Here is a 24,967-nt window from a genome sequence, read left to right on the forward strand (position 1 = left end):
ACGTACTCCTTTTCCTATTTGGAACCAGTCTGTTGTTCCATGTCCAGTTCTAACTGTTGCTTCCTGATACTCAATAACAAAAAAGAAAGATTTTTGAGAAAGAAACAGATGAATCCTTCCAAAACCATAAAATACATTTAACTCATCTGCCAAACCAACATGCTTAATTTAAAAAAAATAGAATATTTCCTATTAAGTTAGAAAAACAGGAAAAGTAGACCCTAACATTATAAACTTTACCAATGATACACAACACATTCAGGCAGGAGAATAAAACTGGACATTACAAACAAATGTAGAGAGACTTCCCTGATGGTTCAGTGGTTAAGCCTTCCCTGGTCAGGGACCTGGATCCCATATGCCTCTTGGCCAAAGAACCAGAGCATAAACAACTGAGGCAATATAGTAACCAATTCAATTTAGACTTAAAAAAAAAAAGTGCACATAAAAAAATTTCTTTTTTAAATGTGGAAAGGAAGAGTTAAAATTTCTATTTTCATAGACTATAATTGTATACGTGTGACATCTAAGAGGAAAACCTAAAAATTCAACAAACTAGTCACTAGGTATTAAATTGACACAGACATCAATAGCTTTCATATACAACATTTAGAAAGCAAAATGAAAGAGAAGCTGCCATTTATCATAACAACAGAAGTCAAAATCAAACTTCTAGAAATGAAGTAAATAAGTAAAAAAACAAACAAAAAATATATATATACATACACACATAGACTTTGTATGTATATATACATGTATATACATGGAATGTTTTTTTATTTGACAAGCACTATTAAAAGGCACAAAATACTTTTTAAACAAATAGAATAAACATAATATTCTTGGATAAGAAGATTCATCATTGTAAAATTTTCAGTTTACCTTGTTATTTTATGCTTAATGAGATCACAATAAAATACTACTTTTGTTCTTTCAAGTCTATAGTTCATAAGGGAAAATAGACTAATAAGAAAAACTTAGAAATAAAAAAAAAGAAAAACTTGGGAAAATCTCAAGTGGAAGAGAAATAGGAAGAGACTACTACTTCTATATATATGTTTGTGTATATATATATATATATATATATATATACACACAAATATATATATATGCCTTAAAAGTTAAAACACAGTGTGTGGAGTTATTAGCAAACTGAAAAGCCAACATAAGAAAACAGAAATTTCAAAAATAGATTAGAATGGAATCTGTACAGTTATTTATTTTATAAAAGTGGCATCTCAAGTCAGGCAGGAAAATGCAGTAATTATCTAGCAGTGTTGAGAAAAGTGGAATAGCCATTTTTGAAACTAATTTTGATGTATGCTTCACATTACACAAAAGGATAAATGGTAAATAGACTAAATATTTAAATGTAGAAACAATAAATCTTTTAGAATACTAGAATAAAGCATGAAGAAATTCTTTGAAAATTTCAGGGAAAGTCTTTCTATGTCTCAAAATCCAGGAAACATAACAATAAATTAATAAATTTACTGAGAGCATGATTTTTTTAAACAATTAGAAAATAGATATGTTACCAATATCACATTTTAAGCCCGTCAGAAAACACATCTAGAAAGGGGACTAGAGAAGTTAAAATTCAACCTGTTAGGAAAGTGTCAATAATCAACTACTTTCTTACCATTTATCAATCTGAGCATGGACCCAGGATGAGGCATGACCTCATTGGAGGAACTCTACTAGGGAAAAGGATTTGTGATGGTCGAAAAAACTGGCATGACATATTGTTAAGTACAGAAGTCCTTTCCTCGTGAGAAACTTGTTGAGATTTGTAGCCAAGAAGAAAGTTGGAGAGCTGAAGCATCTAGAAGGGCAGAGTGTAGTCTTGTGAACTTGTGGGGCTTCCCAGGTTATGCTAGAGGTAAAGAACCTGCCTGCCAATGCAGGAGACATAAGAGATGCTGGTTTGACCCCTGGCCAGGAAGATTCCCTGGTGAAGGAAATGGCTACCTGCTCCAGTATTCTTGCCTGGAGAATCCCATGGACAGAGGAGCCTGATAGGCTACAGTCCATAGGGATGCAAAGAACCACACACAAAATCTGAATCAAACATGATTGAAGTGACTTAACATACGCAGATGACACCACCCTTATGGCAGAAAGTGAAGAAGAACTAAAGGGCCTCTTGATGAAAGTGAAAGAGGAGAGTGAGAAAGTTGGCTTAAAGCTCAACATTCAGAAAACTAAGATCATGGCATCAGGTTCCATCACTTCATGGCAAATAGATGGGGAAACAGTGGAAACAGTGGCTGACTTTATTTTTCTGGGCTCCAAAATCACTGCAGATGGTGACTGCAGTCATGAAATTAAAAGACGCTTACTCCTGCGAAGGAAAGTTATGACCAACCTAGACGGCCTATTAAAAAGCAGAGACATCACTTTGCCAACAAAGGTCTGTCTAGTCAAGGCTATGGTTTTTTCAGTGGTCATGTATGGATGTGAGTGTTGGACTATAAAGAAAGCTGAGTGCCAAAGAATTGATGCTTTTGAACTGTGGTGTTGGAGAAGACTCTTGAGAGTCCCTTGGACTGCAAGGAGATCCAACCAGTCCATCCTAAAGGAGATCAGTCCTGGGTGTTCACTGGAAGGACTGATATTGAAGATGAAACTCCAATGCTTTGGCCACCTGATGCTAAGGACTGACTCATTTGAAAAGACACTGATGCTGGGAAAGATTGAGGGCAGAAGGAGAAGGGGACGACAGAGGATGTGATGGTTGGATGGCATCACTGACTCAATAGACATAGGTTTGGGTGGACTCTGGGATTTGGTGATGGACAAGGAGGCCTGGCGTGCTGCCATTCATGGGGCGCAAAGAGTCATACATGACTGAGCCACTGAACTGAACTAATGTGGTGTTTAGGGTTCAAAGGCCCACTTGAAGAGGGGACCTGCTTTGAACAGATGAGTTCTCTCTCTTTAAGATGTGTATCAGATTCTTAGGTATTGTGGATGGAGAATAAGGAGATAAACACTGAACGTCCAAAGGGCAGGACTGAATATTCTGGCAACATTCACAGCAAAGGAATCAGAAACCATGGCTTACAACAACCAAAATTCTAGGAGGGCTACTTTTGAGGAAAAGTGGAAACTCTGAGTGGATAGAATTTTACTAAAACTGTAATCTGACTTAAGCTCAACTCCTGGTTGAAAAATGTTACCAGTATATTATCTTATTTGCCTAATGGAGACAGGGAAACCACTTATGGAAAATAATACTATCACTGTATCTCCAGTTCTCTTCAACACATATACGGCACAGAACTAAATATTAAAAGAAATGTGGAGGCAGGGAATTATGATTGATTATCAAGAGAAGCAAACAACAGAAATAATCAATAACCATTTCTTCTTGGCTTTTCCCAGCTAAAGACTCTGTCCAGCAAGGTTACAATAACTGGCCCATTTCTGCCCAATGAGAGCCTCTTATTCTGATGGACAGGTTCTGCTTGATCATTTATTATCACCATGACTGAAGTTTGCTCAGAATTTAGTTGCAATCTGAGACTCACCTACCTGATTATAATAGTCTGTTCAGTCTGCTATACTGCATACCATTGGCCAGGCAGTTTAAATATAGGAATGTATTTCTGACAATTTTGGAGGCTGCGAAATTTAAGATCAAGGTGCCAGCCAATTTGTGAGAGACTTTCCAATTTGTAAGAACGTTCTTGTCTTATAGATAGATTCCTTCTCATGATATCCTCACATGATGGAGAGGAAAAAGCTCTGACCTCTCTTTCTCTTCTTAGAAAGACACAAATTCTATCATGGGGGCCAAACCCTGATGATCTCAACTAAACCTAATTACCTTCTAAAGGCCCCACCTTCAAATAACATCACACTGAGTATTGGGACTTCAACATATGAATTTTAGAGGACACAATTCAGTCCAGAGCGATGACCCTTCCTTTTCTTCATTTACAGGAGTCAAAGCATCCTTGAGACTCTCCCTGTTTACTCTTGTGTCTCCAACAATAAATATCTTGTATATTTAATTCTGTCTTGGCATCTATTTATCAGAGAATCTGAAGGGCTTCCCTGGTGGTTCAGATGGTAAAGAATCTGCCTGCAATGCATGAGACCTGGGTTTGATCCCTAGGTTGAGAAGATACCCTGGAGAAGGGAATGGCTACCCTCTCCAGTATTCTTGCCTGGAGAATTCCATGGACAGAGGAGCCTGGCAGACTACAGTACATTGTGGTCTTAAAGAGTCAGACATGACTGAGTGACTAACACTTTCACTTTTTTCATGGGCATCTATTTATAAAGAATCCAAAGGACACAGTGTAATACATATTAAAGCTATCTTTATGCTTTTTTTTTGGAGCCTCATATAAAAGAGACCAAGAATGTTGAGCTAATTTTAATGCAACTTTGGAAAAAATGTCAAATGAATAAATCTGATATATATATTTTTAAAAGACAGTTTAGCTGCTCTAAGATGAAATATATAGTGTATTTGCTGTTTTGAATTATCAAGGCCATTGCTGTCCTCTCTGGCTTAGAAAACTGAAAACTTTCTGCAAGAGATATGAGGACCAGACTTTCAGAAATGAGTTGTTGAAGGTGAGCGAAGTAGTAAGCAGTCTACTCACATCATATCTGTCAGAACTCAATTCCCACTACAATATAATTGAATAGCTCTAACCTTCCTGCCTAAAATTCCCTTGGAGCTTAACTCATAATGCTCATTTTCTCCCACCATCTGTTGATAGCAATGTACTACCAGTCTCTGAGGCTACTAGCCTGCAATCAGTAGTTTCTGCCTTACAGAACTGCATGAAAACATTTCCAGAGACCTGGCCTTGGTCTCAGGAGATACACGGACACAGTGATGCAGACATGCCAGTCACCCATAAATAAAGAATCTGTACAACTACTCTAGAAATCCTTGTCCGCTAGTTCTTGCTAAGCATACTTCATCAACTATAGCAATAGGCAGACCATCATTAATTTAAAGAGTAAGCTGGCACACAGGTTCAGGCTGTCAACTGAGACACAAATCAGAAGTATACATTAAGCTTTACTTAAAAAATGTCAAAATACTGACGGACGAAGAGGCTCACACAAAGCAGAAAGAAGCCTTGAATTTTCAAGGCAGATCCCCAGATTTTCCTTCTTGTGTCAGACATGTGCTTCAGGTCCAGATAAAAGGAGATCTCTAAGTGTGACTCATGGATTTCCTTAGACAGGAAAAAGCACTTAAAGAGGGCCCTGGAGCTCTTACAACATTCTCACTGGAGCCTTGCCCCATGGCTCCTGCTTCCTATTACTATAGGCAATAAGTAGCCAGAAAGGTCCTATTAAGAGCATTTCCTACATAAATATCCCCTAGCAAATATCAGGTAAATTTACCTGAAGGCTCAGCTGATAAGGAGCTTAGATTTGATCACCCGAATTCTTTGTCTCCTGGGAACTTGTCCTTGACTGCCACCTACTTAAAGGGCATGAATGTACCGAGGATAACTGGCTCAAAACCATCTTCCTGTGAATAAAAGATGTAAGAATGTGGGGAAAGAGAGAATTAAAACCAAAGGAAATGGCTGATAAGGGAAGAGAAACAGATCATGAAGAAATATAAAGGAAGGAAGACTGAATTCACTGACTATCAGAGAGAGTGGTTTATTCAAAAGATAGAGAACCTGGGGAAATAGATGGGGAAACAGTGGAAACAGTGAGAGACTTTATTTTTGGGGACTCCAAAATCACTGCAGATGGTGACTGCAGCCATGAAATTAAAAGACACTTGCTCCTTGGAAAAAAAGTTATGACTAACCTAGACAGCATATTAAAAAGCAGAGATATTACTTTGCCAACAATGGCCCGTCTAGTCAAAGCTATGATTTTTCCAGTAGTCATGTATGGATATGAGAGTTGGACTATAAAGAAAGCTGAGCACCAAAGAATTGATGTTTTTGAACTGTGGTGTTGGAGAAGACTCTTGAGAGTCCCTTGGACTGCAAGGATATCCACCAGTCCATCCTAAAGGAGATCAGTCCTGGGTGTTCATTGGAAGGACTGATGCTGAAGCTGAAACTCCAATCCTTTGGCCACCTGATTCGAAGAGTTGACTTATTTGAAAAGACTCTCATGCTGGGAAAGATTGAGAGCAGGAGGAGAAAGGGACGACAGAGGATGAGATGGTTGGATGGCATCACCGACTCAATGGACATGAGCCTGAGTAAACTCCAGGAGTTGGCAATGGACAGGGAGGCCTGTCATACTGCAGTCCATGGGGTCACAAAGAGTCAGACCCGACTGAATGACTGAACTGAACTAACAGAACCCGGACTTCATGGTTAGGTTCTGTTGTTCAGTCATCAAGTCTTATACTCCTCTTCAAGACCCATGGACTGCAGCACTCCAGGCTCTTCCCTGTCCCTCACCATCTTCTGGAGTTTGTCCAAGTTCTTGTCCATTGAATCATTGATGCCATCCAACCATCTCATCCTCTGTCACCATCTCCTTCTGCCTTCAGTCTTCCAGCATCAGGGTGTTTTCCAGTGAGTCAGCTGTTCGCATCAGGTTAGGCTCTAGTTTCCATTTAGTGTTATTATCATCATTATTATTCACTTTCCTCATGCAGTTTAACCTCTCTGGGCTTGAGCTTCCTCGATAATAAAATGGTGATGACATTTTTCAAGATGGTTATGAGGATCTGCTACTAAGTCACTTCAGTCGTGTCTGACTCTGTGCTACCCTATAGACGGCAGCCCACCAGTCTCCTCTGTCCCTGGGATTCTCCAGGCAAGAATACTGCAGTGGGTTGCCATTTCCTTCTCTAGATGAAACCTTATGTGAAGGTGCCAGTTATCAGGTAGGAGCATATTAAAAAAAAGCGTTAGTCCCTCAGTCGTGTTCAACTTTTTGGGGCCCTATGGACTGTAGCCTGTTAGGCTCCTCAGTACATGGAATTCTCCAGGCAAGCATACTGGAGTGGGTAGCCATACCTTTCTCTAGGGTCCTGAACCAGGGATCAAACCTGGGTCTTCTGCATTGCAGGCAGATTCTTTACCATCTGAGCCTCCAGGGAAGCTCCATATATTTTCTTTATTTACTTTAAAAAAAAGCAGAAGATAATATTTTTATGGAATTTTTTTTCCCTTTTAATGGACATAACACAAACGTCCCAAATATCTGCCACCTATTCTTGTATGCTTTACCTGTTTTCAAAATACATGTTAGATTCCTTTAGGGAAATGTAATCGTGTAGAAGTTTATACTCTAAAGAGGCTAGATGTCAACTCTACTGCAGACTATTTCTATAAAACGTAGTTACATTTATACAATGCATTTAACTAATGCTACCTCTCTGAACACTAGAAAAGCATCAAGAAGGTCAAAATTTATAAATGAGGGTTTGGGGAAAGGCCAACTAATTAATCAGCTTTATTCCAGTTCCTGCCTCTTTCTTACAGATGATAGACATATTTGTGGGACTTACAGCACATGCTAGAGCTGTATCTAAGGAGGTTCCTCTCTCAGAATATGCAGCTTTCTTGCTAAATCCCAAAGTCTGACTCCTTTTGAATGAAACGAAAAAGAATCTCATGCACTATCACTGATGGGCAGAGGTCAGGCGCTAATGTAACTCAGGGCATTGTGGCGAGGTCTCCAACATGACAGTTGTTCTCAGGCCTTAGGGAACAGTCAAAAAAGCAGTGCATGAGCTTGTTATCAATTGTTGCTATTTTCCAGACATGCTTCCTAGGTTGGGTCACATTGAAAAGCAAGTGGTCTCTCTAGGTATGTGGATTTTTATGTGCATACAAATCTATTTTGAATCTTGTAACACAGCTCATCTAATTAAATTTCATATCAGGGTCGTAGGGATGTCATCCTGAAGACAGGGAACTAACAGCATAGGCTGCATTGCTCTCTCCTGGCTCTCCAGGACTTTCAGCAGAGATGTGCACAGTGCTGTGATCCAGTCTGTCTACAGAAAGAGTTTGTCTTTGGACCAGTCCTGCCACCAATAATTTGGCACTAATTTCAAGCTACAGTGGACTTGAAATTACTTCCTTGCCTTATTAGATTTTAAATCTTTAAAAAATGAAAATTCTTTCATGGCAGGAACCTCACAAAAATGAAAATCTTATAATTTCTTTTTTCTGGTCAGGGTTCTTGCATACTCTACTGACTTCAAATTATCAGTCTCCTATTAGGTAATGCCCTTCTGATGAGCATAGCATCAGACTATTGATTAACTGTGGTAATTGAATGCCATGATGAGGAAGTCATATTCTGCAGAAGAAACGAGACTAGGATGTGTTCACAACTCAGGCCTTTGGTTGGATTCCTGTGCTTTTTAAAAAAAACAACTAATAGTCTATTTTTTGAGCAGTTTTAGTTTTACAAAAAATTGAACAAATAGTACAAACAGTTCCTGTATACCCCTTCTTTCCCCTCTCACATTCTCCCTTATTAATATCTATTTAACAATTAATGATGTCTTTTATCAAATATATATTTTGTAAATATTTTCCCCTAGTCTTTGGTTTGCTATGTATTGTCAGAACCATGTCTTTCATAGAGCAGAAGTTTTCATTTTAATGAAATGTAACATTATTTTATTCATAGATCATGCTTTAGGTGTTGTATCTAAAAAGTCACTACCAAACCAAGGTTATCTAGATTTTTTCCTATGTTATCTTCTAAAAGTTTTATATTTTTCTGTTTTATATCTAGAACTATGATCTATTTTGAGTCAATTTTTGGGAAGGGTAAAACATCTGTGTCTAGATTTTTTTTTTTCCACATGAAGACACACAGCTGTTCCAGCAATTTTGGTCAATATTTTTTTTCCCCCAGATTTTCTACGTAGGCCATCATGTCTACGTAAAGAAAGGTAGTCTTGTTTATTTCTTCTGAATATGTATGTCTTTTATTTCCTTTTCTTCTCTTACTGCATTAGCTAGAATATCCAGTAAAATGATGAATAAGAGAGTGAAAAGGAACATTCTTGGCTTGTTTCCAATTTGAGAGTAAAAGCATCCCTTTTGTATCACTAGGCATAATAATAGCTATAGATTTTTTGTAGGTGTTCTTTATGAGGTTGAGGAAGTTACCCTCTATGTCCAGTTTGCTGAGAGTTTTATCATGAATAGGTGCTTTTTCTGCATCGAATCATATGATTATATGATATTCTTTTTTAACTGTTGATACGATGGGTTACATTACAGTTGACCCTAAAACATGTATTTAAACTGCATAGGTCCCCTTACATGAGGATATTTTTCAATAAATATATTGAAAAAATATTTTGGAGATTTGTCACAGTTTGAAAGAAAAACAAAGAACTCAGTAACCTAGAAATATCAGAAAATAAGGAGTTATTTATGTCAAGGATGCAAAAAATATTTGTAGATGCTAGTCTATTTTGTCATTTACTACTATTATATACATGAAAGTCTACCATATAAAGCTAACATCTATCAAAACTTACACACACAAATGCTTACAGACCATACATGACAGCATTCACAGTTGAGATAAATGTAAACACATAAATATGCAGCATTAAATCACAACTGCATAAAATTAATTGTAGTATCTACTTTACTACTGTAATAATTTTGTAACCACCTCCTGTTGCTGTTGTGGTGAGCTCAAATGTTGCAAGTATTCTATTAAAATACCTTGTGGCACTAATCATCTCTGTGTGAGCATTTTCCCTCCAGTAAATGCCATATTGCAGTAAAACATGATCTCTCACTGTTCTCACATATTTTTCATCATGCTTAATGCCATATCAGGGGCTTCCCTGGTAGCTCAGCTGGTAAAGAATCCACCTGCAATGCAAGAGACCCCAGTTCGATTCCTGGGTCAGGAAGATCTCCTGAAGAAGGGACAGGCTACCCACTCCAGTATTCTTGGGCTTCCCTAGTGACTCAGATGGTAAAGAATCCACCTGCAATGTGGGAGACCTGGGTTAGAAATAGTATTGGCTTAAAAATGTGATGGTAACAGAAGAAGCAGCCTCTGCCCACCAAGAGGCAGCATATGCATTTTTAGACAACATTAAGAAAACCATCGAGAAGGAGATCTGCTTGAACAGGTTCTTAATGCAGATGAAAGTGCCCTATTCTTGAAAAAAATACCACAGTGAACATTTATTATTAGGAAGAGCAGTTAACCCCAGGATTTAGAGCAGGAAAGGATAGTCTAAATATAGTTCTGTAGTTAGGCTTATGCTCAGGACTGCCCTTATCTATAAAGCTGCTCTCTTTCTAGGTTTTTGCAGGGAAAACATAACAGCAGTCACTGTCTGCTGCTTGTACGAGAAGAAGGCCTGGTCAGGACTTTTTCTGGATTGTTTCCATCAATGCTTTAACCTTCCATCAACCTTTGAAGGGAGGTACCTTGCCAGTAAGAGACTGCTTTTTAAAGTCCTTTTGATATTGGACAAAGCCTTTGACCATCCAGCACTATATGAGTTCAACACTAAAGGTGTCAAAGTGGTCTACTTGCTCCCAAACATAATGTCTCTAATTCAGCCTCTTAAATCAGGGGGTCATGAGGACCTTTAAGGCTCACTGCATGCTCCATTCTATGGAAAGGATTGTTAACGCTATGGAGGAGAACCCCAATTGAGAGAACATCATGAAAGTCTAGAAGGATTACACCATTGAAGATGCTGTAATTGTTTTAGACAATGCCTTGGAAGCCATCAAGCCCCAAACAATAAATTGCTACTGGAGAAAACTGTGTCCAGATGTTGAACATGACTTCACAGGATTACAACTGAGCCAATTTAGGAAATCATGAAAGACATTATGCATATGGCAAAAAAAAAAAAAAAAAAAAAAATATTGGGCATAGAATTTTGACTGCACAGGCGGTCAGCATCCCTGATCCCACATTGTTCAAGGGTCAACTTTGATTTTCAAATGTTTAACCAGCCTTGTATATCTGAGATAAAGCCTACTTGGTCATGGTGTATAATTCTTTTTACACATTGTTGAATTCAATATGCTATTATTTTGTTGCAAATTTTTGCATCTATGGTCATGAATTCCTATTAATGGATTTTTGTTAGGTTAGATTATTAGCTATCACATTTCCTGTATATAGATTTCCTTTATGTTATGCCCAAATCTTCTTTTGAGATTAGAGTAAGGCTGGCCTCATAGAATGAGATAGGAAGTATTTCCTCTGCTTCTATCTTCTGCAAGAGATTATAGACTGGTAGAATTTCTTCCTTAAATGTTTGGCAGAATTCGCCAGTGAACCAATCTGGGCCTAGTTCTTTCTATCTCAAAATTTGTTAGTTATTTTTTCCATTTCTCTCATAGATATGGTCCTACTATTTAGATTGTCTATTTTTCTTTGTGTGAATTTTGATAGGTTGTGTCTTTCTTGGAACTTGTTAATCAAGTTGTCAAATTTGGAGGCATATAGTTATTCATAATATTTCTTTATCAGCCTTTTAATGTTTGTTGAATAAGTAGAGATGGCTCATCTTTCATTTCTGATATGAATAACTTGTATCTTTTTTCCTAGTTAGGTGCTTATATTATCTTAGGGTTTTTTTTTCCCTTAGGGCTTTTTTTTCCCACAGTTACAATTTTTCTCCCATTTTCAAAAGAGAGGGATAAAAATCTGTGTTGTGGAAAGGTACCCCTACTTTTATCACTGTTGGTGAACAACGTGAACAACAGACGAGAAGGAATCTAATCACTGTTACCAAACCCAGGTGTATGGTATGTGGAAATTGTGTGTGTGTGCACCAGGCTCCTCTGTCCATGGGATTTTTCAGGCAAGAACACTGGAGTGGGTGGCCTCTTCCTCCTGCAGGGGATCTTCCCAATTCAGGGACTGAACCCACGTCTCCTGTGTCTCCTGCATTGGCAGGCGGATTCTTTATCACTGAGTCACCTGGGAATCCTGTATGGAAATTAAGGGAATAATATTAGCTAGTGGGTTTTTGATGGCCTACTAAGTGCCCACAACAATAAATGGAATGCAATTTCCTTTCCTATAAAATTCAACAGCTATCAACAATGAGTATTAAGCTTATTTTACAGAGAAAACTCATACTCAGATAAATTAAAAAATACTTTCTAAGTTACAAAAGAAAAAGACAATAGTGGTGAGGCAAAATTTTGAACCCATGTCTTTCAGGCTTCACAACTTATTGTCTTTCAGTGCTGTTTTGTTTCCTGGGTGATTCAACCTCTATTGTCCTAAGCCCTGAGGAAAAAGTAAAAGCACAGTCCGTATCATTTAGCATAATATAAAACAGATGATATATTTATATTATGAAAAATACAGCTATTTGTTTACCTATTAAGTTATTCTAGTACTTCTGCTTACTCCTAGGGCTAAAGTTTTGGTGAAAGAAAAAGCAACCTGTCAGTAAATTGCGAGTATATTTATAAAGTTTATTTGAGAGTATAAATCATTTTTTACCAAAAAGTGGCATGTGTTACCAAGAAATCAATAAACAAATGTTTGATAATATATATTGATGGTATGTCTAGAATTCTCCCTAGTTATGTGCTATTTCATGTCATTAGTGCAGCCAGTAATCATAAATTAAGCACAGAAAAAAAACCTAGGTGTCTTAGGGTCATTCTTTTTACTGATGTACCATTATTATTTTGGTTTGTGACAGCTACAGTATTAATGACTATTAGATACACCAACTTAAGTCATTTCTAGAAACACAATTCTTTCAGTAATATGGTTGTAGGGTACTTTTTAAAAAAAGCCTCTGCAATAAATTTGAAGAAGGAAGAGACTAAAGAGCACAGAATACATGCTGAGCTCAGACAGTACAGGATGAAAAACAGATTTCTGATAATAACAAAATAATTATGATCAATTTTCATTTGTATAAGTCTTTTCATACATTTGAAGTGCCTTATCTAAGTTCTTTATTTCAACTTCTATTAATTTCCCTCTACATGGATGCCTGAGAAACAGCAGGCATGAGGGCCCAAGGCCTACGGTCTAAGACACTATTCCTCATCCCCATGCCTGTCAAGAGAGCAGCCAAGAGAGAGTTAACAGAAGTCAGAAATACATGCTGGGAGAAAGGTAGAGAGAACAGGAAGCAGAGAGAGAGAAACAAATGAAAAAATTAAACAAACAAGATGGCTTTACAAGCTATAACTTTTTCCTCAGAGAGTAGAATCAAATTTTCCACCTGATAGTTTTCAGGCTTTTCTTGTATGAAACAGGGGCAAGGCTGTTAAAAGGGGTGCATGAGGAAGAACGGTACCTTCCTCATCTAGTTGCTTCCATGTGTAACTAGATGACTGGGAGAGGGAACCAGTCTCCTGAATGAGGCATTGTAGGTCTACATCGTTTACCACACAGAGTACTACTTGATTTGGTTTTTAACTCTGGTAAAAAGCTTGTAATTTCTACACTGTCATAGGAAAACGTCCCATGGCGTTTTGTAAATCCCAATTTACATAGCTGATTTCACCTTTTCAACAGTCTGTCAGGCTTATGACAGCTGGAACTCTTCCCCTCTGGAACACTGGAAAAACACCGTGTTGGAATATTACGTTGGGAGATTAGTGAGCCAGTTTAGGATCCGGAGAGGCATGAGAGCAGATTCCTCTACAGCTGCACATATAGGGATGATGGTTAAGGGCCTGACTCCCAGGGTTAGGATGTCTGGGAACAAATGCTTCTCAGTGTCAGAGTGGTCTAACTAGGCTTAAGCAGGAAGAGTTTAAAAATTCCAGTGCCTGAGGGTCTTCACTAGAATAGTAAAATTAGTATCTCTGAGATGGGGCCTAGACCTTCATACACACACACACACACACACAGATGTGTGTATGTGTGTGTATATATAAATATATATATAAAATTATTACATATAATCATATGTGCGTGCTAAGTCGCTTCAGTGGTGTCAACTCTGCATGACCCCATGGACTGTAGCCTGCCAGGCTCCTCTGTCCATGGGATTCTCCGGGCAAGAATACTGGAGAGGGTTGCCATGCCCTCCTTCAGGGGATCTTCCTGACCCAGGGACTGAACCCACATCTCTTACATCTCCTACATTGGCAGGCAGGTTCTTTACTAGTGCCACCTGGGAAGCCTGTATATTTGACTTTAATGTATAAGCAAGGTTTTGAACAGTATTTCTGAGACATTAACAAGAAAACAATATCAGTTTGATATGGGCTGATGAAAATTGAGAGCTGGGCCCAAGGTTTATCAAATACTGGTTGAGGTCAAGCTCCAATCAGATATTTTCTGGACTCTTAGCAAGGGTCCATATATTGTTGCTTGTGGTGATTCAATGAGAAATTGTGTTTTGAGGTGCAGGGCATCTCCAGGGAGAAAAGGGAATCAGTCATTCAAACCAGCTTTCAGAGTGGGTGTAATCTGCATTCCCAGTACTCCCCCCTCACCCCCCGCCCCACATAGCCAGTGTTCTATTTCACTCTGGAACAGGTGTTCTACAAACTACAGCCTGCATGCCCAATCTGTCCTGCTGCTTGTTTCTGCATAGCCCATGAGCCAAGGATAGTGTTTACATTTTTAGTGTTAAAAAAAAAAGATCAAAAGAGGAATACTATTAATACTTTGTGACATAGAAAGAGACAATATTCACAGATCAAGTTTCATTGGATCACAGCCACGCTCACCTGTTTGCACACTGTCTGTGGCTGTTTTCACACTACAGTGCAGAATTCAACAGCTGCACAGTGTTCAAGAGACTGTATGGCTCATCAAATATAAAATATTTACTATTCAGATCTTTCATTAGGTTTCTATCACTACTATAACAAATGATCACAAAGTTCAGCAGCATGAAATAACAGAAATCTATCCTCTCAATGTTCTGGAAGCTAAAAAGTCCAAACTCAAGGTTTTGGCAGAGCTATGCTACCTCCAGAGGCTTTAAGACTCCATCCTCTGCCTCTTCCAGCTTCTGGTGGCTCCAAGTGTTCCTTGGCTTCTGGCTGCATCACTCCAACCTCAGCTTTGGTTTTTACATGGTCTGTCTCCTGGGTGTTTCCCTTTAGAACAGACACGTCATTGGACGGAGGGGACAATTCAGGATGATCTCCTCTTGAGTCTCTTAATTACATATGCAAAAAAATCTTTATTTCTAAAGAATATCACATTCATTTTCCAATTAGACACAGCTTTGCAGGGGAGCATTATCTAACACATGAGAGCCCTTTATAGAAAAATTTTGATTGTCCTGGAATAGAATTTTAACTCTCACTTATGGGAAATGAGAATATAGGAGGGAGGGATGGTAAATTGTAACAACTTTTACATTTTTCCACTGTGGGTATCTTTTTATCCAGAAGGGACAAGGAAGCCTGGTGGAAGCTGTATGGTCTTTGCAGACAGTGAAGGGGATGCTTTGGGGGAAAAGATGGACTCATTCCATCCAAACATAATTCCTTATATTCCAACAGCTAATTTTTTTTTAAAGTACACCATATGTCAGTTCACTGACAAATAGTCTAGAGAGTAGGTTATAAAAGTAATCTCATGTTTCAGAAACACCAGTAAATGTAATCAATACCATGCTAAACAGAAACTGGATCTAAGTAACTGATCTGGCCCAGTTAAGATAACCCACTGACAGCCACATCATTTTTTATTTTTCTTTATATGACTTTATACAACTGAATCCTTGATAAAATTAGAGAAAGTCAAGAGGGACATGGCTGAATCTCTCAGAGCACCCAGCGGGTATCCTATTGACTATCTTGGAGTGTGCAGATTGGGGTCGTATCAGAATCTGGTGACAAGTCTTCCTCTTACCTCTTACCCTGAGCCTGAAGTTCTTTCTTTAAAGGCCCCTTTAAGGGAGGAAACAAAGTGAGTGTTCGATTATGATTACAGCACTTCAAATACAGTGAGAGCTTAGCCTGGATTTGTGGTAGCACTTCAGGCATCTGTCTAGCCACAATCCAGGAAACCTGCAGGTGCAAAAAAAAAAAAACAACAAAAAACAAAAGCCAGCCTTGGGCCAAGAGAAATGGCTGGACCAGCACTCAGAATTCTAAACAAAGGAATCAGGCAGTTTGGACGTCTGCCTCCTCTGCAGATCTGTGATTAAGAGAGTGGGAGGACATTTGGCTTTCTGGTTGATTGCTGGGTGAGGAGAATAGGAGGCAGAAATGCCATCTTTTCGTGGTGTCACTGCAGACACCAGAGAAGCTATAGCCTTAGGACTAGAGGCAGTATGAAGGAGTGCCCGTGGTAAGGGAACCTATGAATAATGAATATGAGACAGACATGATTTTCCTCTGTGGGAATCACTTTAATAGAGGAGAAGGGAATTTAACTTGAGATATTTCTTTGTTAGTGATATGATCTAAATAATGTTTGAAATATAACTAAGAGCTTTATAATATATCCTTAAAAAGATGATAATTTAATGTAACTATATATTGATAAATATATATAGCTATGCTCATAAATATGTATAGATGAATGAACATGTATGTATATATGTATATGGTTATACATCATGTATACATATGTACATACATGTAGTTACTATGTAAATTTAACTAACTGTATAAGCATATAATGAAACTAACAGGTCACATGTATAACTATGTAATCAACAGGATGGGAGGAAATCATAACTGTTATGAGATTGTTTGGATGAGGGAGTCAATAAAGCACTGATGTCTGATGAAATTCATGGAGTCAGTGAACATCCAAGGCACAGGGAATGCTGACCAACTGGCATTACATTTTGGTGTTTCTTTTGTTGTCTAGGGTCCATCACCTTAACAGGATCTGTACATGAAAAGATGAAAACAAGTATTTACTGTTTTCATGCCTAAGACAAAAGTGCAATAAATAAATCTAAAATGAGATAAATGGTATTCTACATAGGAAATCTACATAGGAAAATAAAAAGAGTTAATTTTAGTGGAACTATATTTGTTTAAGTTAAATAAATTTTTTCTTCTAGACCTATATTTATTCTCCCTCCAAATTTTTTTTTACCAGATAGATACCTTTATTTTCTTAATTATGGCAGATTTAGGACTTGCCTAAGTTTGCCCACTACAAAATAAAACAACAAAAAACTTTTACAAATTAGAGTAGAAATACCTCAGAGAATGGGGATACACAAAGAACAAATTATCTTTCTTAGAAGAAACTAATAATAGAACATCACTCCTCCAAGGAAAGGGAAAGCATTAACTTTTATTTTATAAATAAAATGAAGAAAAAAAAATAAAGCAGCAGAACCCCCAAGGTTTATGTAGAATAAATAGCAGTACCCAATCCGTCAATGACTGCATGGACGGATGAGTAATTATTGTCTAAGAAAGAAAGACATTGAAAATTATAAGGTAAATAGTTGAGGCGGTGCATAATACAAGGTACTTTTGTCTTAAAAATAATAAACTGACACAGTGAGATTGGAATGCTTCTATCTTTTCAAATATCAGAAAGAGGTTTCTGAATTGATAAGAATGTTTATCCTAAACATGAGCCAAATAGTAGCAACAGTTGGCAGAGGATTGTGTATGAAAAATAAGGCTGGGGGATGAGGGACATGGTTTTTGGTGAGAAAAATGCTGTTTCCAATGCACAGGGCTTTCCCCAGAGGGATCTGAAAACGTGAGCAAATCAATCACATGGTAGATTCCCTCCCCCATCATTTTTATATAGCTGAACATGGATTGGACTGAACATTTTTTCTGAAAATAAAAAAGAGGGGGAAAAATACCCCAGAGCCACAGAAAAGTAGCTCATGACTGGAGGAGTAGCAGGGTGGTAGGGAAGAATTTAAAAACTGATGGTAACAGACTTAACATTTGTTGATTACATATGTCAGGCAACGTACTAAGCACTCTATATGTATTGTTTAACTTAACTTCATAACGCATTTGTAAGCAGGTAATAGCAATATCCTTATTTTCTAGAAAAAGAAGTAGGAATGGAGAAGTAAAACTACTTAGCATAAGTACAAGGTTACCATTATTAGTAACACTAATATCTTTAAAGTTATTAAACAGTTACTATATGCCAATCACTCTTCTAAGATTCCTCATACTTTAGCTTATATGATTCTCATCTACCAAAAATATTATTATTTCCATCTCCTGGTGGCTCAGTGGTAAAGAATCGGCCTGCCAGTGCAGGAGACACAGGTTCTGTTCCTGGTCTGGGAGGATCCCACCTGCCTGGCAACAACTGAGCCTGTGTTCTAGAGTCCACGCTCCGCAGCAAGAGAAGCCACTGCAATGGGAAGCCCGCGCACTGCAAGGAAGCTCACCGCAGCTAGGGAAAAGCCCATGGGCACAGTCAAAAATTACAAAAATAAATGATAGTATGAAATGGCTGAGCTGGGTTCTAAATCCAATTAACAGACCCTAGAGTCATCTATTTGGAGAAGGCAATGGCACCCCACTCCAGTACTCTTGCCTGGAAAATCCCATGGACGGAGGAGCCTGGTAGGCTGCAGTCCATGGAGTCGCAAAGAGTCAGACAGGACTGAAGTGACTTAGCAGCAGCAGCAGCAGAGCCATCTATTTAACTTTTGGACTGTTGTTGCTCAGTCACACCATGGACTGCAGCACTCCAGGCCACTGCTACTGCAAAAACAAATAATGATAATAATGATAATGAACAGCAAGTTCAATTAAATAAACTCAGGAAATCCGAATGAGGAGCTTTCACATCCTACAACAATAGCAGAGCCCAACGGGAAGAAAGACTCTTTCCTTGCAATGACTCAGTCAATGAAAAGTTATGGACTCTTTACTGACCATAAAGGAACCTGTTCTTTTCTTTCTACAGAAGCCTTCTCCTTCCTTTGCATATGGGGACTTGCATGTGGTTCTCCATGGTCTATATCCTGAATTGCAACTCTCAGCTGATCCTAAATATAAGTCCGTCATTGCTGAAGAAATACGTAGGAGTCTATTTGTTTTAGATCAACATTTTGGTGTCACATACAGGGACCAGAACAGATTCCAGACAGCTCCAGTGCTAATGAGCAAAAACAGGTCCAGTACTCACAATCGAGCCCATTGTTGCGCACTGCTTCGCTCACATACCCTGGAATTTGAAGGTTTGCCTTTATCTTGGACGCACACTCATGCCTGCTTTTCATTTGAAGTTCTCTAGGCTTTATTCAGGATCTATTTTAAGATTCTTCTCTTAATGATATAGTTCTTACTCTGTGTGTAAGTACAAGTGTCTCAGACAGTAAAGAATCTGCCTGCAAAGCAGGAGACCCAGGTTCCATCTCTGGGTCAGGAAGATGCCCTGGAAAAAGGAATGGCTACTCACTCCAGTATTCTTGCCTGGAAAATTCCATGGACAGAAGAGCCTGGAGGGCTACAGTCTATGGAGTTGAGAAGAGTCAGACGTGACTGAGTGACTAACACTTTCACTTTTGTCACACATTTGGCACTCTGGTCTGGTTTTGAGATCAGGTATTTATCAATAGAAGTTGGTTGAGATGCCTTTGGTCTATTGATTTCTATCTTGAAAGTATAGAGTTTAATATACAATTTGACCATAAGGTTATGATACACAATATAAAAAATTAAATACAGTTTATAAAATATAAAGAAAGTTATTTTTCTTAATGAGAGGCAAGAATTTGTGGTACTCACACTTCACTTTGCATTTTTCTTTAAAGTTTTACCCATCCAAAAGGACATAAGAAAAATAAGGAAAATGAACTTTACATGAAGTTCAAAGTATCAAAATTAAGTACTAAGCTTTCGTGTGCCTATGCGTAGTCATGTCCAACTCTTGGTGACCCTTTGGGCTGTGGCCCACCAGGTTGCTCTGTCCATGGGATTTTTCAGGCAAGAATACTGGAGTGGGTTGCCATTCCCTCCCAAATCAGGGATCGAACCCATGTATCCTGAGTCTCCTGCGATGCAGACAGATTCTTTACTCATTGAGCCATCAGAGAAGCCCCACTAAATTTGCTAGACCCTTCTTATTTTGTTGGTATTAGTATATTTCAGTACATCTTAGAAATATATATATATATATATATATATATATATATATATATATATATATATGTATACACACACACACACACAGAGCAACTTTGTTAGATTCTAGTTCTCTAAATTCTTTAATTTACTTAATTATATCCAAAGACTTGAATTCACTGATGTACTCTGTCTCCTTATCTTCAGATACAGTAATATAAGCTTTCCACCATACTAAATAAATAATGACATATTCTAAATGCCCTTTGGGGAAAAGAAAAATAAGCATCAAAATAAATTTAAAATTTATTGTCTTGCAAAAATCCATATTTGTATATAAAATGGCAAAATTTATGGTGATTCATAGCTGACACTCACTAACCTTCATTGAAAAACATTCTGTGTACAGTAGTCTAGAACCTACTTCCCACCTCCTAGCTCCCCATCAAAAATCAGATTGAATGTCTACTGAATTTTAGGTGTTATGATGAGGGATTTAAGAATACAGTTCCTGATTACTTGGAGTTCCAAATCTACTGGAGTGGAAGCTTTTACACAAATAAGTATGGGACAGGTTATTATGATAGTATAAGTAAAGAACTGAGACTGAGGGAATTTACAAGTAGTGATACAATTTAAATGTATCCTATCTGATGATAGAAACCATTCAGTTCAGTTCAGTCCCTAAGCCATATCCAACTCTTTGCAACCCTATGGGCTGTAGCTCGCCAGTCATCTCTGTCAGTGGGGTTTCCCAGGCAAGAATATTGGAGTGGGTGGCCATTTCCTTCTCCAGGGGGTCTGCCTAATCCAGGGATCAAACCCACGTCTCCTGCATTGGCAGGCAGATTCTTTACCACTGAGCCACCAGGGAAGAAACCATACTCTGTGTCCAATAGGGGAACAAAAGAAAGAATATAGGGGAGTTATGGTTTGGGGTAAGATAGTGAATATTTTTAAATGCTGCATTTCCTGTTCCAGGTTCTAAGAAAGAAGAGCAATGAATAAAAACAGTTTTAGGAAATGAAGGCACAAACTTCTAGACATTTACAGATGTGAGAATGTCTTTAAGGTTGTTTGCAAGGCAAACTTCAGAAACAATACATTTTAATTACTTATATTTGTTAAAATGTATCTTTAAATTGTAGATGACAATTATCTATCTAATTTTTCAACAGATAAATAAGTATCTGTTTTGTAACAGGTTCATTTATTTCTCTAAGGATTCCAGTCTTAATGAAAGCATCAACTGTTGGTATAGATCCATAATATCTTTAACTATCATTCCAGGTATATAATGAATACTTGTAAAATTGTACCAATATGTGGAAGTTTTCCTAGGTATTACCAAAATCCTGAAGATTTCTTCAAAAGATACTCCAGAGGAATTTTTCTCCTTATTTAATTCAAAACCGTAACTTTTCTTGACACCACTAGAGAAGTAATCTAGTGAAAATTCAGACACCAGGCAGAAAAGCACAACTCACCATCATTTTTTTGCCTTGTTTTGGACAACTGTTCAGTATGCTTATAGTCCCTGACAAAAACCTACTCTTCTACTATATCCTAGGTATGAGTAGGTATTTATCAAATATCATTGGGCCATATTTATTAATATAGAAATCAGTCTCTTTGCTTACTTGCTCATCTAAGAATGAGTTACTATGGGAACAGTGGTAGATCTGTGAGTAGTCTAGTAAAAATATTCCACTTAACAGGAATTCCTAGCACTTCATTTCTAAGAACAAGTTTGTTTAGAAACCTGATAGTTTCAAAACCAAACATTTAAAAAGTTATCCAAAACCTGTGCTTTAAAAAATATATCTCAAAAGAAAAAAATTCCTCTAAGTAAAAAAAATCTCTGACTAGGAGGCCTACAAAATTCTGATTAATATGTAGCAATCCCATTTAGATATTCTGGTCCATATTTAATTTGAAAGGCATAAAAAATGAATTATCTATGGAGAATCTGTAAGATGAATGCAATAGCAAATATATATTTTTTCAGAATTAGCAACTAATTGACACAGAAATAGATAAGCAGTGCAGAACAGTTTTGCTTGCTCTTGTTAATAATTGACTTGATCACAAGGGATATTCACTTCAAATACCTTAGGCATCGGTCTACATTTGGACAAGTGTTTTCTGGGGCTGTCTCATCTATAACATTCTATTTTCTAATAAGTCCCTTTTCCTTACATAGAGAATACAGACTCCCTAGAATAATTAATCTACAGAGCTATTTAGCAGCAACAATACACTGCACAATGTATTATTCCCAAACCATCACATTTCCAGTCAGGAATAACAAAATAGCTGATTCAAGTAATTAAAAATTATATTTAAATGACATTAAGAAAATGATTTTCATTAATAAACATCCCAACAATAATTTTGGTATATTGTATCATCACTGGCAAATATTACAATTATATAATAACATCAGACTCCATTAAGTTTCAACATCTGAGTTCCTTTTCACAGTGTGGATGTCAATTTGGTTGGCAGATGCTATGAAAAATTTCCTTTTGCTCACTACTGTAGCTCAAGTACCTGCAGAATACTTGACAGATAGACTCTATCAGCAAATACTAGATAAATGGATAAATGAGTAAATCTTCACATTAGGTGGAAGAAATTGAAGCAAAATCAATAAAAGACAAGTAATACATTTTTAGTGTCTTTTTTGTGATGCCAGGTGTTATGCTTTGCATTGTCTATCTTACCTATTCTCAGTAAGAGTTTAGGAAATAGAACTTGAGGAATAAGAAATTGCATAATGAACTGTTAACAATAAGAATTCATGTGTCATTTCTAATAACGCAGCAACAGAGAAAATTTCATCTTTATGTTGAATTCTTTCATCTTTACTACATTTAGAAAAGCATCCTTACCTTACCTTACATAAAATTATTTTCTTTCACTGACTATTAAAACCCCATTTATAACTACTGTCACCATTTCACTAATTTGTGTAGCATTTAAGTACCAGAATCAATGATAAATTCTTTGTCAGGAAAAGAAAGGAAAAAGCCTCATGGATTTGAGAAGGCTGTAATCTTTAAAGGTAATGATGACATATCAGAAGGCATTTGAGGAGTTGATAAAAAGAAAATTTTAATTATAATTATTGATTATCCTATTCTGCTTCTCTAAGAATGAAAAAGGGAAGAGTAATGACAGCAAGTTTTTTTCTGGCCAGTAATCTCAACTAAACATACATCTTCAAGTGTTGTCTTCCTAGAGTAATAGCAAAATGAACTAAGGTGTTTTGATTCTCTAGCCCAGAGGGCTACATTGTGATGTAAATTAATTTCTGTTGTTTCTCCTACTGAGAATGTGTATCTCTAGAGCAGTTACTTTTAGATAATTTAATTAACGAGTCTGAATCAAATGTATTCAGAGTTCATCCAAGATTAGTGAATTTGAGCAATATTTCCAAGCTATTTGAAATGATTCTTTACCTGGCTGCTGATTCTAAAAATCAAGTCTGCTACCATGTTGGAGACTTGGGCAAAAAATAACATAAAAACTAGTTTTCCCAGATTTGTGGAATAAGTGAGAAGTCAACTTTTTAATGGCCCAACATTGAGCTGTGATTTTCTCTTGAGCTTGTATAACATGCCCTTCCAACTGCATTTGAATCTCGTTCAATACTCTTACCTCTAGCTCTGACTTCACAAAAATAGTATCGAGTTCTAGAAAACCCTATGAAGCCTGATTAGTCAAATATGTATAAATATTTTCTTAAAATATTTCATATCCTATTATCCAAACAAAAAACATGATACCTATCTTTCACCATTATGCTTTCTGTTAATTTCAGTTCAGCAAACATCATAGAGTGCCTCTGCTAGGAAAGCAGAATTCAAAGACAAGGCACAGCCCCATTTCTTCCAAGAGCTTGTGTTGGTGGTGTTGTTGCTGCTAAGCCGCTTCAGTCGTGTTCAACTCTTTGTGACCGCATGGACCATAGCCCTCCAGGCTCCTCTGTCCTTGGGGTTCTCCAGGCAAGAATACTAGAGTTGGTTGCCACACCCTTCTCCAGGGGATCTTCCCAACCCAGGGGTGGAAGCTACATCTCTTAAAGACTCCTGCATTGACAGGCAGGTGTTTTTTTGTTTGTTTGTTTGTTTGTTTTTTACCACTAGCACCACCTGGGAAAGCTGCTACTCATTTTGAAGATCCCTTACATTTTATTCACTAGAGAAAGCCATTGGCTGTTAGATTGATTGATGTCTGTACTGCATTATTTTTCACTGAAATTTGCCTCTACTGCATTTAAAATGTAAGCTCCTTGAAGACTATGTTTACCCCAGTGCCTAATAAGGACCTCACACACAGTAAGTTTTAAGCACATGCATTGAACAAATGTCTCTTGTAGAATGAGAGCAGAATTTTTTCTCCAGGTGTTATCATTCCTGGAGTGGAAAAACCAAAGCATTCACGAAATATAGAATGGCTTATGTCTTCCCTTTGAGATTTTTAGTGTATTCTGAGCAACAGTATAATTACCTTTAAAAAATGTTCTATTTATTTGTGTGTTTGTTCTAATCCATTGTCTAAAATATTTTTGTTTGGTTTCTGTCCCCTTCAGATTGTGTGCTGTGAATCAATGTGTTGATCATTCTATCCTAGGAGTTCTTCTCACTACTTAAGCATGCAACAAATAGAAGAAGGAGAAACTATATTGTCATATTGGAACAGCTTTTAAAATGTTAATGAAAGAGTTCAGAAACAGAAACACTCAACAAGTCTGCCTGGCCAGGATGATAAGCTATGGCTTCATATTCCCAAGCACGAATTAAAACATTAATTCCAACAGCTTTGTTGTAACCGTAGTTTATCACAAATCCTCAGTGTTCAATTTTTCTGCATTTGCCAAATGTCTTGCCTATACACATGGTAATGATTCATTTTGAATATTCAAATGTTTGCATTCATTTGTTCAAGTGTTTCCACTGCATTTTATAATTAAAATAATAACAATATAATTTTGATTTCTGTTAGCAGTTTCCCTATGC

Source organism: Muntiacus reevesi, chromosome 3 (assembly GCF_963930625.1).
Source record: "Muntiacus reevesi chromosome 3, mMunRee1.1, whole genome shotgun sequence".
Lineage (NCBI taxonomy): Eukaryota > Metazoa > Chordata > Mammalia > Artiodactyla > Cervidae > Muntiacus > Muntiacus reevesi.